The sequence below is a fragment of the Eschrichtius robustus genome, chromosome 8, assembly GCF_028021215.1.
Source record: "Eschrichtius robustus isolate mEscRob2 chromosome 8, mEscRob2.pri, whole genome shotgun sequence".
NCBI classification, from domain to species: domain Eukaryota; kingdom Metazoa; phylum Chordata; class Mammalia; order Artiodactyla; family Eschrichtiidae; genus Eschrichtius; species Eschrichtius robustus.
In genome coordinates, this window is record NC_090831.1 from 88,182,700 (window position 1) to 88,198,497 (window position 15,798).

Below are 15,798 nucleotides of genomic sequence, written 5' to 3' on the forward strand. Positions count from 1 at the left end.
GTAGTTCTGTTTTTAGTTTTTTAAGGAACCTCCATACTGTTCTCCATAGTGGCTGTATCAATTTACATTCCCACCAACAGTGCAAGAGGGTTCCCTTTTCTCCACACCCTCTCCAGCATTTATTGTTTGTAGATTTTTTGATGATGGCCATTCTGACCGGTGTGAGATGATATCTCAGTGTAGTTTTGATTTGCATTTCTCTAATGATTAATGATGTTGAGCATTCTTTCATGTGTGTGTTGGCAATCTGAATATCTTCTTTGGAGAAATGTCTATTTAGGTCTTCTGCCCGTTTTTGGATTGGGTTGTTTGTTTTTTTGATATTGAGCTGCACGACCTGCTTATAAAATTTGGAGATTAATCCTTTGTCAGTTGCTCCATTTGCAAATATTTTCTCCCATTCTGAGGGTTGTCTTTTTGTCTTGTTTATGGTTTCTTTTGCTGTGCAAAAGCTTTGAAGTTTCATTAGGTCCCATTTGTTTATTTTGGTTTTTATTTCCATTTCTCTAGGAGGTGGGTCAAAAAGGATCTTGCTGTGATTTATGTCATAGAGTGTTCTGCCTATGTTTTCCTCTAAGAGTTTGATAGTGTGTGGCCTTACATTTAGGTCTTTAGTCCATTTTGAGTTTATTTTTGTGTACGGTGTTATGGAGTGTTCTAAATTCATTCTTTTACATGTAGCTGTCCAGTTTTCCCAGCACCACTTATTGAAGAGGCTGTCTTTTCTCCACTGTATATTCTTGCCTCCTTGATCAAAGATAAGGTTACCATGTGTACATGGGTTTATCTCTGGGCTTTCTATCCTGTTCCATTGATCTATATTTCTGTTTTTGTGCCAGTACCATACTGTCTTGATTACTGTCGCTTTGTAGTGTAGTCTGAAGTCCAGGAGCCTGATTCCTCCAGCTCCATTTTTCTTTCTCAAGATTGCTTTGGCTATTCGGGGTCTTTTGTGTTTCCATACAAATTGTGAAATTTTTTGTTCTAGTTCTGTGAAAAATGCCATTCGTAGTTTGATAGGGATTGCATTGAATCTGTAGAATGCTTTGGGTAGTAGAGTCATTTTCACAATGTTGATTCTTCCAATCCAAGAACATGGTATATCTCTCCATCTGTTTGTATCATCTTTAATTTCTTTCATCAGTGTCTTATAATTTTCTGCATACAGGTGTTTTGTCTCCTTAGGTAGGTTTATTCCTAGATATTTTATTCTTTTTGTTGCAATGGTAAATAGAAGTATTTCCTTAATTTCTCTTTCAGGTTTTTCATCATTAGTATATAGGAATGCAAGAGATTTCTGTGCATTAATTTTGTATTCTGCTACTTTACCAAATTCATTGATTAGCTCTAGTAGTTTTCTGGTAGCATCTTTAGGATTCTCTATGTATAGTATCACGTCATCTGCAAACAGTGAGAGCTTTACTTCTTTTCCGACTTGTACTCCTTTTATTTCTTCTTCTTCTCTGATTGCTGTGGCTAAAAATTCCAAACCTATGTTGAGTAATAGTTGTGAGAGTGGGCAACCTTGTCTTGTTCCTGATCTTAGTGGAAATGGTTTCAGTTTTTCACCATTGAGAACAATGTTGGCTGTGGGTTTGTCATATATGGCCTTTATTATGTTGAGGAAAGTTCCCTCTATGCCTACTTTCTGGAGGGATTTTATCATAAACTGGTGTTGAATTTTGTTGAAAGCTTTCTCTGCATCTATTGAGATGATCATATGGTTTTTCTTTCTTTTTTTTTTTTTATAAATTTATTTATTTATTTATTTATTTTTGACTGTGTTGGGTCTTCATTTCTGTGTGAGGGTTTTCTCCAGTTGCGGTGAGCAGGGGCTGCTCTTCATTGCGGTGCGCGGGCCTCTCACTCTCGCGGCCTCTCCCATTGCAGAGCACAGGCTCCAGATGTGCAGGCTCAGTAGTTGTGGCTCACGGGCTTAGTTGCTCCACGGCATGTGGGATCTTCCCACACCAGGGCTCGAACCCGTGTCCCCTGCATTGGCAGGCAGATTCTCAACCACTGCACCACCAGGGAAGCCCGATCATATGGTTTTTCTCCTTCAGTTTGTTAATATGGTGTATCCCATTGATTGATTTGCGTATATTGAAGAATCCTTGCATTCCTGGGATAAACACTACTTGATCATGGTGTATGATCTTTTTCATGTGCTGTTGGATTCTGTTTGCTAGTATTTTGTTGAGGATTTTTGCATCTATGTTCATCGGTGATATTGGCCTGTAGTTTTCTTTCCTTGTGACACCTTTGTCTGGTTTTGGTATCAGGGTGATGGTGGCCTCGTAGAATGAGATTGGGAGTGTTCCTCCCTCTGCTATATTTTGGAAGAGTTTGAGAAGGATAGGTGTTAGCTCTTCTCTAAATGTTTGATAGAATTCGCCTGTGAAGCCATCTGGTCCTGGGCTTTTGTTTGTTGGAAGATTTTTAATCACAGTTTCAATTTCAGTGCTTGTGATTGGTCTGTTCATATTTTCTATTTCTTCCAGGTTCAGTCTCGGAAGATTGTGCATTTCTAAGAATTTGTCCATTTCTTCCAGGTTGTCCATTTTATTGGCATATGGTCTCCTTGTAGTAATCTCTCATGATCGTTTGTATTTCTGCAGTGTCAGTGGTTACTTCTCCTTTTTCATTTCTAATTCTATTGATTTGAGTCTTCTCCCTTTTTTTTCTTGATGAGTCTGGCTAATGGTTTATCAATTTTGTTTATCTTCTCAAAGAACCAGCTTTTAGTTTTATTGATCTTTGCTATCGTTTCCTTAATTTCTTTTTCATTTATTTCTGCTGTGATCTTTATGATTTCTTTCCTTCTGCTAACTTTGGGGTTTTTCTGTTCTTCTTTCTCTAATTGCTTTACGTGTAAGTTTAGGTTGTTTATTTGAGATGTTTCTTGTTTCTTAAGGTAGGATTGTATTGCTATTAACTTCCCTCTTAGAACTGCTTTTGCTGCATCCCATAGGTTTTGGGTCATCGTGTTTTCATTATCATTTGTTTCTGGGTATTTTTTGATTTCCTCTTTGATTTCTTCAGTGATCTCTTGGTTATTAAGTAGTGTATTGTTTAGTCTCCATGTGTTTGTATTTTTTACAGATTTATTCCTGTAATTGATATCTAGTCTCATAGCACTGTGGTCAGAAAAGATACTTGATATGATTTCAATTTTCTTAAATTTACCAAGGCTTGATTTGTGACCCAAGATATGATCTATCTTGGAGAATGTTCCATGAGCACTTGAGAAGAATGTGTATTCTGTTGTTTTTGGGTGGAATGTCCTGTAGATATCAATTAAGTCCATCTTGTTTAATGTATCATTTAAAGCTTGTGTTTCCTTATTTATTTTCATTTTGGATGATCTGTCCACTGGTGAAAGTGGGGTGTTAAAGTCCCCTACTATGATTGTGTTACTGTTGATTTCCTCTTTTTTGGCTGTTAGTATTTGCCTTATGTATTGAAGTGCTCCTATGTTGGGTGCATACATATGTAAAATTGTTATATCTTCTTCTTGGATTGATCCCTTGATCATTATGTAGTGTCCTTCTTTGTCTCTTGTAATAGTCTTTGTTTTAAAGTCTCTTTTGTCTGATATGAGAATTGCTACTCCATCTTTCTTTTGATTTCCATTTGCATGGAATATCTTTTTCCATCTCCTCACTTTCAGTGTGTTTGTGTCCCTAGGTCTGAAGTGGGTCTCTTGTAGACAGCATATATATGGGTCTTGTTTTTGTATCCATTCAGCCAGTCTGTGTCTTTTGGTTGGAGCGTTTAATCCGTTTACCTTTAAGGTAATTATCGATATGTATGTTCCTATTACCATTTTCTTAATGGTTTGGGTTTGTTATTGTAGGTTTTTTCCTTCTCTTGTGTTTCCTGCCTAGAGAAGTTCCTTTAGCATTTGTTGTAAAGCTGGTTTAGTGGTGCTGAATTCTCTTAGCTTTTGCTTGTCCGTAAAGGTTTTAATTTCTCTGTCAAATCTGAATGAGATCCTTGCTGGGTAGAGTAATCTTGGTTGTAGGTTTTCCTGCTTCATCACTTTAAATATGTCCTGCCACTCCCTTCTGGCTTGCAGAGTTTCTGCTGAAAGATCAGCTGTTAACCTTATGGGGATTCCCTTGTATGTTATTTGTTGTTTTTCCCTTGCTGCTTTTAATATTTTTTCTTTGTATTTAATTTTTGATAGTTTGATTATTATGTGTCTTGGTGTGTTTCTCCTTGGATTTATCCTGTATGGGACTCTCTGTGCTTCCTGAACTTGATTAACTATTTCCTTTCCCATATTAGGGAAGTTTTCAGCTATAATGTCTTCAAATATTTTCTCAGTCCCTTTCTTTCTCTCTTATTCTTCTGGGACACCTATAATTCGAATGTTGGTGCATTTAATGTTGTCCCAGAGGTCTCTGAGACTGTCCTCAGTTCTTTTCATTCTTTCTTCTTTATTCTGCTCTGCAGTAGTTATTTCTACTATTTTATCTTCCAGGTCACTTATCTGTTCTTCTGCCTCAGTTATTCTGCTATTGATCCCTTCTAGAGAATTTTTAATTTCATTTATTGTGTTGTTCATCTCTGTTTGTTTGCTCTTTAGTTCTTCTAGGTCCTTGTTAAACGTTTCTTTTATTTTCTCCATTCTATTTCCAAGATTTTGGATCAACTTTACTGTCATTATTCGGAATTATTTTTCAGGTAGACTGCCTATTTCCTCTTCATTTGTTAGGTCTGGTGGGTTTTTGCCTTGCTCCCTCATCTCTTGTGTGTTTCTCTGTCTTCTCATTTTGCTTAACTTTCTGCGTTTGGGGTCTCCTTTTCGCAGGCTGCAGGTTCGTAGTTCCTGTTGTTTTTGGTGTCTATCCCCAGTGGCTAAGGTTGGTTTAGTGGGTTGTGTAGGCTTCCTGGTGGAGGGGACTAGTGCCTGTGTTCTGGTGGATGAGGCTGGATCTTGTCTTTCTGGTGGGCAGGTCCATGTCTGGTGGTGTGTTTTGGGGGTGTCTGTGGCCTTATTATGGGTTTAGGCAGCCTCTCTGCTAATGGATGGGGTTGTTTTCCTGTCTTGCTAGTTGTTTGGCATAGGGTGTCCAGCACTGTAGCTTGCTGGTCGTTGAGTTGAGTTGGGTCTTGGTGTTGAGATGGAGATCTCTGGGAGATTTTCACCGTTTTATATTACGTAGAGCTGGGAGGTCTCTTGTGGACCAGTGTCCTGAACTTGGCTCTCCCACCTCAGAGGCACAGCCCTGACGCCTGGCTGGAGCACCAAGAGCCCGTCATCCACACGGCTTTAAGCCATGAATGGTCATCAGCACGATGCTGTGAAGACGGGATCAGCAATGAGAGATGAAGTGCCTCAACTCTGGCGAGGAGTTGCTTCTCCAGTGCGACTATGGGTCAGAGGAGGAGACGTGTCCACTGGGGAGTGTGTGCTGTCATGAACGGTTTCCAGAAATTGCCAGGCGCCAGCCTTGTTCCCACACTATGAGGACCTGCTAGTGTTGGACGGTCTCCTGCAGAGGCGGGGGGTGGCTGTGTCTCATCGTGAGGACAAGGACACTGGCAGCAGAAGTTCTAGTACCATATTGTCTTGATTACTGTAGCTTTATAGTGTAGTCTGAAGTCAGGGAGTCTGATTCCTCCAGCTCTGTTTTTTTCCCTCAAGACTGCTTTGGCTATTCAAGGTCTTTTGTGTCTTCATACAAATTTTAAGACTTCTTGTTCTAGTTCTGTAAAAAATGTCTTTGGTAATTTGATAGGGATTGCATTGAATCTGTAGATTGCTATGGGTAGTATAGTCATTTTCACAATATTCATTCTTCCAATCCAAGAACATGGTATATCTCTCCATCTGTTGGTATCATCTTTCATTTCTTTCATCAGTGTCTTATAGTTTTCTACATACAGGTCTTTTGTCTCCTTAGGTAGGTTTATTCCTAGGTATTTTATTCATTTTGTTGCAGTGGTAAATGGGAGTGTTTCCTTAATTTCTCTTTTAGATTTCTCATCATTAGTATAAAGGAATGCAAGAGATTTCTGTGCATTAATTTTGTATCCTGCAACTTTACCAAATTTGTTGATTAGCTCTGGTAGTTTTCTGGTGGCATCTTTAGGATTCTCTATGTATAGTATCATGTCTTCTGCAAACAGTGACAGTTTTACTTCTTCTTTTCCAATTTGTATTCCTTTTATTTCTTTTTCTTCTCTGATTGCCGTGGCTAGTACTTCCAAAACTATGTTGAATAATAGTGGCGAGAGTGGACATCCTTGTCTCGTTCCTGATCTTAGAGGAAATGCTTTCAGTTTTTCACCATTGAGAATGATGTTGGCTGTGGGTTTGTCATATATGGCCTTTATTATGTTGAGGTAGGTTCCCTCTATGCCCACTTTCTGGAGAGTTTTTATCATAAATGGGTGTTGAATTTTGTCAAAAGCTTTTTCTGCATCTATTGAGATGACCATATGATTTTTCTTCTTCAGTTTGTTAATATGGTGTATCACATTGATTGATTTGCATATATTGAAGAATCCTTGCATCCCTGGGATAAATCCCACTTGATCATGGTGTATGGTCCTTTTAATGTGCTGTTGGATTCTGTTTGCTAGTATTTTGTTGAGGATTTTTGCATCTATATTCATCAGTGATATTGGTCTGTAATTTTCTTTTTTTGTAGTATCCTTGTCTGGTTTTGGTATCAGGGTGATGGTGGCCTCGTAGAATGAGCTTGGGAGTGTTCCTTCCTCTGCAATTTTTTGGAAGAGTTTGAGAAGGATGGGTGTTAGCTCTTCTGTAAATGATTGATAGAATTTACCTGTGAAGCCATCTGGTCCTGGACTTTTGTTTGTTGGAAGATTTTTAATCACAGTTTCAATTTCATTCCTTGTGATTGGTCTGTTCATATTTTCTATTTCTTCCTGGTTCAGTCTTGGAAGGTTATACCTTTCTAAGAATGTGTCCATTTCTTCCAGGTTGTCCATTTTATTGGCATAGAGTTGCTTGTAGTAGTCTCTTAGGATGCTTTGTGTTTCTGTGGTGTCTGTTGCAACTTTCCCTTTTCCATTTCTAATTTTATTGTTTTGAGTCCTCTCCCTCTTTTTCTTGATGAGTCTGGCTAATGGTTTATCAATTTTGTTTATCTTCTCAAAGAACCAACTTTTAGTTTTATTGATCTTTGCTACTGTTTTCTTTGTTTCTATTTCATTTATTTCTGCTCTGATCTTTATGATTTCTTTCCTTCTGCTAACTTTGGGTTTTGTTTGTTCTCCTTTCTCTACTTCCTTCAGCTGTAAGGTTAGATTGTTTATTTGAGATTTTTCTTGTTTCTTGAGGTAGGCTTGTATAGCTATAAACTTCCCTCTTAGAACTGCTTTTGCTGCATCCCATAGGTTTTGGATTGTCGTGTTTTCATTGTCATTTGTCTCTAGGTATTTTTTGATTTCCTCTTTGATTTCTTCAGTGATCTCTTGGTTATTTAGTAATGTATTGTTTAGCCTCCATGTGTTTGTGTTTTTTACGTTTTTTCCCCCTGTAATTCATTTCTAATCTCATAGTGTTGTGGTCAGAAAAGATGCTTGATATGATTTCAATTTTCTTAAATTTACTGAGGCTTGATTTGTGACCCAAGATGTGATCTATCCTGGAGAATGTTCCATGCGCACTTGAGAAGAAAGTATAATCTGCTGTTTTTAGATGGAATGTCCTATAAATATCAATTAAGTCTATCTGGTCTATTGTGTCATTTAAAGCTTCTGTTTCCTTATTTTTTCATTTTGGATGATCTGTCCATTGGTGTAAGTGAGGTGTTAAAGTCCCCCACAGTTATTGTGTTACTGTTGATTTCCTCTGTGATAGCTGTTAGCAGTTGCCTTATGTATTGAGGTGCTCCTATGTTGGGTGCATATATATTTATAATTGTTATATCTTCTTCTTGGATTGATCCCCTGATCATTATGTAGTGTCCCTCCTTGTCTCTTATAACATTCTTTATTTTAAAGTCTATTTTGTCTGATATGAGTATTGCTACTCCAACTTTCTTTTGATTTCCATTTGCATGGAATATCTTTTTCCATCCCTTCACTTTCAGTCTGAATGTGTCCCTAGGTCTGAAGTGGGTCTCTTGTAGACAGCATATATATGGGTCTTATTTTTGTATCCATTCAACGAGCCTGTGTCTTTTTGTTGGAGCATTTAATCCATTCACGTTTAAGGTAATTATGGCTATGTATGTTCCTGTTTCCATTTTCTTAATTGTTTTGGGTTTGTTTTTGTAGGTCCTTTTCTTCTCTTGTGTTTCCCACTTAGAGAAGTTCCTTTAGCATTTGTTGTAGAGCTGGTTTGGTGGTGCTGAATTCTCTTAGCTTTTGCTTGTCTGTAAAGCTTTTGATTTCTCCATCGAATCTGAATGAGATCCTTGCCGGGTAGAGTAATCTTGGTTGTAGGTTCTTCCCTTTCTTCACTGTAAATATTTCATGCCACTCCCTTCTGGCTTGTAGAGTTTCTGCTGAGAAATCAGCTGTTAACCTTATGGGAGTTCCCTTGTATGTTATTTGTCGTTTTTCCCTTGCTGCTTTCAATAGTTTTTGTTTGTCTTTAATTTTTTCCAATTTGATTACTATGTGTCTTGGCGTGTTTCTCCTTGGGTTTCTCCTATATGGTACTCTCTGCTCTTCCTGGACTTGGGTGGCTATTTCCTTTCCCATGTTAGGGAAGTTTTCGACTATAATCTCTTCAAATATTTTCTCGGGTCCTTTCTCTCTCTCTTCTCCTTCTGGGACCCCTATAATGCGAATGTTGTTGCGTTTAATGTTGTCCCAGAGGTCTCTTAGGCTGTCTTCATTTCTTTTCAATCTTTTTTCTTTATTCTGTTCCATAGCTGTGAATTCCACCATTCTGCCTTCCAGGTCACTTATCCATTCTTCTGCGTCAGTTATTCTGCTATTTATTCCTTCTAGTGTAGTTTTCATTTCAGTTATTGTATTGTTCATCTCTGTTTGTTTGTTCTTTAATTCTTCTAGGTCTTTGTTAAACATTTCTTGCATCTTCTCAATCTTTGCCTCCATTCTTTTTCCAAGGTCCTGGATCATCTGCACTATCATTATTCTGAATTCTTTTTTGGAAGGTTGCCTATCTCCACTTCATTTAGTTGTTATTCTGTGGTTTTATCTTGTTCCTTCATCTGGTACATAGCCCTCTGCCTTTTCATCTTGTCTGTCTTTCTGTGAATGTGGTTTTTGTTCCATGGGCTGCAGGATTGTAGTTCTTTTTGCTTCTGCTCAATAAGTTATTTGATAGATTTAATATACAGTACTGGACACAGAAGAAGAAAAGTAGTAAACCTGCTAGTGTTGGAGGGTCTCCTGCAGAGGCAGGGGGTGGCTGTGACTCACCGTTGGGACAAGGACACTGGTAGCAGAAGTTCTGGGAGGTACTCCTTGGCATGAGCCCTCCTAGGTGAGCATTTCTTAATCACTGCTCACGTCATGAAATAGAGCTTTGCCAGTCCCCCCAGAAGCCTCTCCACATCCTCTCAACTCCTTCCCATACCTTAAAAGTAAACACTCTCCTGACTTTTAAAGTTATCATTTCTTTATAGTTCTCTTGCCTGATTGTGCACTCCTAGTCTTTATAGTTTCATCTTGCCATTTGTTGAAAACATTGGTTATGTCTTTTAAGTCCCATCAGATTCATAGTCCCATTCCTCTAAGATCGAGGGCCATGTAATCTGCAGAGTTTCTCACCGTCTGGATTTTGCTGATTGCGTACTCAGGGTGCAGTTCAACATGTTCCTCTGTGCTCAGTATTTCCTGAAAGTTGGCAGCTGAAATCAGAGGTTTGTTTCATCAGTCTCATTTCCAATCCATTTGGCAAGACTATAGGTGGTGGTGTGTTCTTTCATCAGAAAGTACATAATGTCTGGTTTTCTCTCCCTTCCTCTGCCCTCCTCCCTTTCCCCCTCCACCTCCCCCCTTTTCTCCTCCTCCTCCTTCTCCTTCTCTGTCTTTCTTTCTCCCCCTCCCTCCCTCCCTCCCTTCATGCTGTTGGCCACTGTTGATGTTCATGATCAGTGTCTGGATCCATTAATTCATTAGGGGCTGAAAGAAATGGTGACAGTCTAATTCTAAAATTTCTTATTTATTTAATTGTTGAACTACTGTAGGAAGAGATGCTTTCCCTCATCTACAATTTGGTTACCTGGTGGTACCCTTCATACAGGGAAGGCAAGATAAATGTTTCATTCTTTCCTTTATTTAGCACTTTTAAAGATAATGAATTACTTCTCTATCATACTCTCCAGGTGACCACCTACTTTAAAAAATATTATGAACTCACATATTAAAGTATGTTAGATGAGTTTCAGTCTATTGGAATTATTATTCTTGCTGAAGCTCAAATTGCTTATCTTTGGCCAGAGGGAACCTCTTCAAGTTGGCCAGCAAGGGTTCTTCCACCCAATGAGGGGCTCCCTTCTCTCTTTCTCTAATCTGAATATAAATCCTATTCTCCCCTCCTTTTGCTCCTGGGACTATTGAGTGCATACTTGAAGATATCCCTTCCCTTTAGCACTATTTCTATCTCTGGCTGTGAACTTTGTAACAATGAAACACGTCAATGTACCTATACAATGCATCTTTCTATTGCCAAAAGTATCTGGATTTACTTCGTAAAAAATGGGGGTTGGGACTTCCTTGGTGGCGCAGTGATTGAGAATCCACCAGCCAATGCAGGGGACACGGGTTCGAGCCCTGGTCCAGGAGGATTCCACATGCTGTGGAGCAACTAGGCCCATGCGCCACAACTGCTGAGCCTGTGCTCTAGAGCCCGTGAGCCACAACTACTGAGCCTGCATACCAAAACTGCTGAAGCCCTTGCGCCTAGAGCTCGTGCTCCGCAATGAGAGGCCACTGCAATGGGAAGGCTGTGCACCGCAACGAAAGAGTAGCCTCCGCTCGCCTCAACTAAAGAAAGCCCGCGCGCAGCAACGGGGACCCAACACAGCCATAAATGAATGAATGAATGAATGAATGAATAAAATTTTTTTAAAAAGTGGGGGTCAACTGTCACAGCTAAGAGGAGCCTAAGAAGACATGACAACTAAATGTAACATGGTATCCGGGATGGGATATTAGGTAAAACTAAGGAAATAGGATCAAAGTATGGACTTTGCTTACTAACAGTGTAATAATGATTAATTGTAACAAATGTGCCATTCTATAAGATGTTAGATGTTAATTAAAGGAAACTGGGTATGGGGTATATAGGAACTCCCTGTACTACCTTTGCAATTTTTCTGTAAATCTAAAACTGCTCTAAAATCAAACGTTTACTTAAAAAAAAAAAAAAAAAAGAAATGGAAATCTAGGTAGCTTTGTAGGCACATATCCATTGTGCAGAGCCAGGGAAACTCACCAGCAGATTGAACACGCAGATCACAAAGAGATGCAGAGGAAACAGACTGGTTAGGTGAATGGGAAAATCTCCTAAAGGAGCTGAATTATGAACCAAGTCTCAAATTTGAGAGTTAAGGAGGTAGAGTGTAAGTTAACCAAGGCAAATCAAACATATATATTTATCTCTTCTTTTTTGGAAACCCTTTTAAATGACAGGAAAGAATTTTTAAAGGGTAAACCCAAAGAGCAAAAAAAATGGAAGGGTAGGGGAATAGTAGAAAAATAAGATCAACCAAGTTTTGGGAGCTGAGGGGTAGTCAGTCGTTTGGGTGAGGGGAAATTGCTTCAACAGAGAAGAGAAATTCAAACCCCAGTGTTGCTGAGGGGATGCTAACAAAGGGCCAGGGGAGGAAACCAAGAAAGAGTTAAGACATCGGCTCCAGGAAGCAGAGGCTGTAACATAGGGCAGCGGGTAAGAGGAGTCCCCAGGGAGAGTACTGTGTAGCAGGTGTGAGAGCCACCAGTGTGGATGGGAACAGGAGGTAGAGGGCTCCAAGGAAAACCCCTGAAATTGCAAAAAGAAGAAGAAGCATTTATTAACTCTAGGAAATTTTTTTTAAGTACAAGAGAAGAAATGACCATATTGTTCTACTAGTCTCAGTTGTGAAGGATACTGGCAATCATATAGTAGAAATGCTGAATACTAATTTTTAAAAATTGTGCTATAATTTATCAGGAGATTGGGGGAGGGTAAAAGTGTGTGAAGAGAGTATAAGAGAATTCCATTTTCATCTTGTAGAGTAAAAAGTCAATAGAGGATACATAAAAGTGAAAAATTATTTTCACTTAAAAAAAAAAAGATTGTTAAAGAAAAAGACAGGTGGAAGAGATGGAGAGTTAAAGTCTATTACCCCAAAGTTATGGGCTGAGTTGTATCCCCCTCCCAAAATTCGTATGTTGAAGTCCTATCTCCCAGTACCTCAGAAATGACTGTATTTGGAGACACGGCCTTTAAAGTAATAATTAAGTTAAAATGAGGCTACTGGGATAGTTCTAGTCCAAGGTGACCAGTGTCCTTATAAGAAATTAGGACACAGACACACACAAGACCACGTGAAGACACAGGGAGAAGACAACCCTCTCCAAGCCAAGGGGAGAGGCCTCAGAAGAAACCAACCCTGTCAGGACCATGATCTCAGACTTCTAGCTTCCAGAACTGTGGCACAATATATGTGTTATGTAAACCACCCAGTCTGTGGTCCTTGGTTATGGCAGCCCAGCAGACTAATGCACCCAGGATCCAGATATGGAAATGGATGGGAGCAGAGGTGGGCGTGGATGGTCCTGATGCACTTGGCCTGGGGAACGTGTTTATACGGCCGTGGCCTTGAATGCAGCCACTGAGCTGGGCCCTGATTCTTCTGCCACACAAAAGCCAACAGTTTTAAGGGGTGTTTCAGCTTGCTGGAGCCTCACGTCAGCTAAGTCTGGCTGTGAAGGGCCCTTGGAGTGTGGTTCTCCCACACGTTGGCATGACATGGGTAGGCTTCTCAGCATGGACTTCCTCTGTCCTCTCTCAATGTAACCAAACATTCTTCAGCCCCTTTGGAGAAACCATTTGTTTTTGCCTTTTGGGCTTTCTTCTTTGGAAGCCACAGAGACACAGTGTCCAAGAGAATTTTGTGGAAGGCAAGCTGCCTTGTTTTTGTTTTTGGTTTTTGGCAGATACTGAAGTTATCTTCCTGTTTGTACTGCAGAGACACTATAAATGTTCCTCTGAGTGAATCTCTGCATGTTCCTGTGAAATTTCGTGATCTTCCAAGTGAACGACCTGATAGTACAAACGTGGATATGGAAGAAAAGAACTCCTGAGACGTCTCACGTGAGGTTCAGTCACATGATGGAAATATGACCTCTTTCATGAATCCGTACATTGAAAACGATAAGGAAACTTCCCCAACTCAAGCAGTAAAAAATTTTTTTCTTCTTTGTGATTTTTTTTTGGCAGTCTGCTAACAAGTACTTATGGACTGACTACCTGTTCTAGTTCAGTTTTGTCTTCTCTGTATGAATTTGGGTGTGAGTGTGTATTAGTGCGTTTTAAATGTTAAACTTTGTTATAGTGTTTCCAGATACCAATAGAGATGGAGTCACTCTTCCAAAATGCTTGCTCTCGTTTCAAGCACTGGAGGTGTTGTCCTGGGAATCCTGTCAGGGCTGAAAATTCACTAGAAGAGGTAGATTAGGTTCTGTTTGTCCTCTTGTCAATCCAAGCTCATGAACAGCGAGCATTAAGAAAAAAGTGGACAGAGGAAGTTGGACATATCAATGGCCTTTGGTTTTGTGGATCTGTTGAAACTTGCTGCTATGGCCAGTTTTGTTGTTGTTATTTTTTACTTTATTATCCTGGATTTGAGGGCTTTACATTTTCTTCTAAAGTAGTGTGTTTGTCTGTTTGCATTAATGGCCTGAGTTGTCATGGGTGGGACAGGCCTCCTCACTGCTGGTGGGACCACGCCCACCTAGCCTATCACAGCTGCTTTCACAGCAGCACCGAATGCACATAAGGGGGCAGTTGTCTTGGTTCTGTTTTGCAAGTGCTGTCTTTGTGCTTCTTCATTTTTCTTGATAACTCTCCTGTGCCGTCATAATAATGGAAGCCCAGTAGCTGTGTAAGGCAGAACGTGTGCCTTTATTTGCTGCACACAGTATTGCAGTGAATGATAGCAGTGTGTAGTTCATCCTCATGGGATATTTCAGGAGGATGGAGTAGCTAGCAGCCTGTAAATCGCCATTTTATGGCAAAAAGACCATCTCTGGCAATGTTCAGTAAAAAAAAAAAATAGTAATAATAATGTTTCAAAGCCTCATCTGCATAATAGTAAAACTCAGTATAATGGTATACTGCCTAAAAATAACAAAATTCCGTTCTTTAAAAATCTGAAATGTATTTGCTATATACTTGCTTTCTTCATTTTCATAATGAATTACTTTGGAATGTTCATTTCACCACAAGTCCAGCAAGATCCTGACCATAGCCAATCTAAAGGGTAAACTTGCTTTACATATCTCAAGAAATTCAGCTGATGAAATAGTTTGAACTAACCAAGAAGTAAAACGCTAATGTTCTAAAGGTGTGCTTTCCCCTCTTTTAAAAATATTGTACTATATTATGAAAATATATTCAAGAAATTATTAAATAACAGTATGTCTTATGGTAACATGCTAAAATAGGCTGTCTGTAATAGGTATGGCCTCTATTTTTGAGCTTTATGGAATACTGCAAACTAACATCACAGAAAAACAGTTTAATTTAAGCATATTCATGCAAATCTGGTAGAACTTAGAAAGAAATTAATCCTTGAGACAAAATATCTGGCTTACTTATTCTAAGTATACGGTACCATCTTCACATAAGCTTTCACAGCACTGCATGGTTGGTGTCATAAATCTGTGACAACCCAGGGCAAGTCATATATTACACAGTTAAAAGTATCATATTGCTGTAAATATGGTTTGATAAAGCTTTGCATAATTTAGAGGTTATAAAGAAACATTCACTTTTTTTTTAACATCTTTATTGGCATATAATTGCTTTGCAATGGTGTGCTAGTTGCTGCTGTATAACAAAGTGAACCAGCTATACGTATACATATATCCCCATATCCCCTCCCTCTTGTGTCTCCCTCCCACCCTCCCTATCCCACCCCTCTAGCTGGTCACAAAGCACCAAGCTGATCTCCCTGTGCTATGCAGCTGCTTCCCACTAGCTATCTATTTTACATTTGGTAGTGTATATATGTCAGTGCTACTCTCTCACTTCGTCCCAGCTTACCCTTCCCCCTCCCCGTGTCCTCAAGTCCATTCTCTATGTCTGCATCTTTAGTCCCATCCTGCCCCTAGGTTTATCAGAACCTTTTTTTTTTTTTTTAGATTCCATATATATGTGTTAGAATATGGTGTTTGTTTTTCTCTTTCTGACTTACTTCACTCTGTATGACAGACTCTAGGTCCATCCACCTCATTACAAACAACTCAATTTAGTTTCTTTTTATGGCTGAGTAATACTCCATTGTATATATGTGCCACATCTTCTTTATCCATTCATCTGTCGACAGATACTTAGGTTGCTTCCATGTCCTGGCTATTGTAAATAGAGCTGCAATGAACATTGTGGTACATGACTCTTGTTGAATTATGGTTTTCTCAGGGTGTATGCCCAGTAGTGGGATTGCTGGGTCGTATGGTAGTTCTATTTTTAGTTTTTTAAGGAACCTCCATACTGTTCTCCATAGTGGCTGTTTCAATTTACATTCCCACCAACAGTGCAAGAGGGTTCCCTTTTCTCCACACCCTCTCAAGCATTTATTGTTTGTAGATTTTTTGAGGATGGCCATTCTGACTGGTGTGAGGTGATACCTC

The 15,798-nt window shown here is 39.3% G+C and overlaps 1 long non-coding RNA gene across 2 annotated transcripts in view; it reads left to right on the forward strand.

Annotated features, from left to right (window-relative positions):
- LOC137768073 (uncharacterized) overlaps positions 1–15,798 on the forward strand; it is a 103,851-nt gene that overhangs the window by 43,824 nt on the left and 44,229 nt on the right. Inside the window, exon 7 of one of the 2 annotated variants that reach the window (XR_011074706.1) lies at positions 13,134–13,459. The exons of the other annotated variant lie outside the window; for it this stretch is intronic. This is a non-coding gene — a long non-coding RNA (uncharacterized lncRNA). Of the gene's footprint in view, positions 1–13,133; positions 13,460–15,798 lie in introns of those variants that run through there. 2 annotated transcript variants of the gene reach the window in all.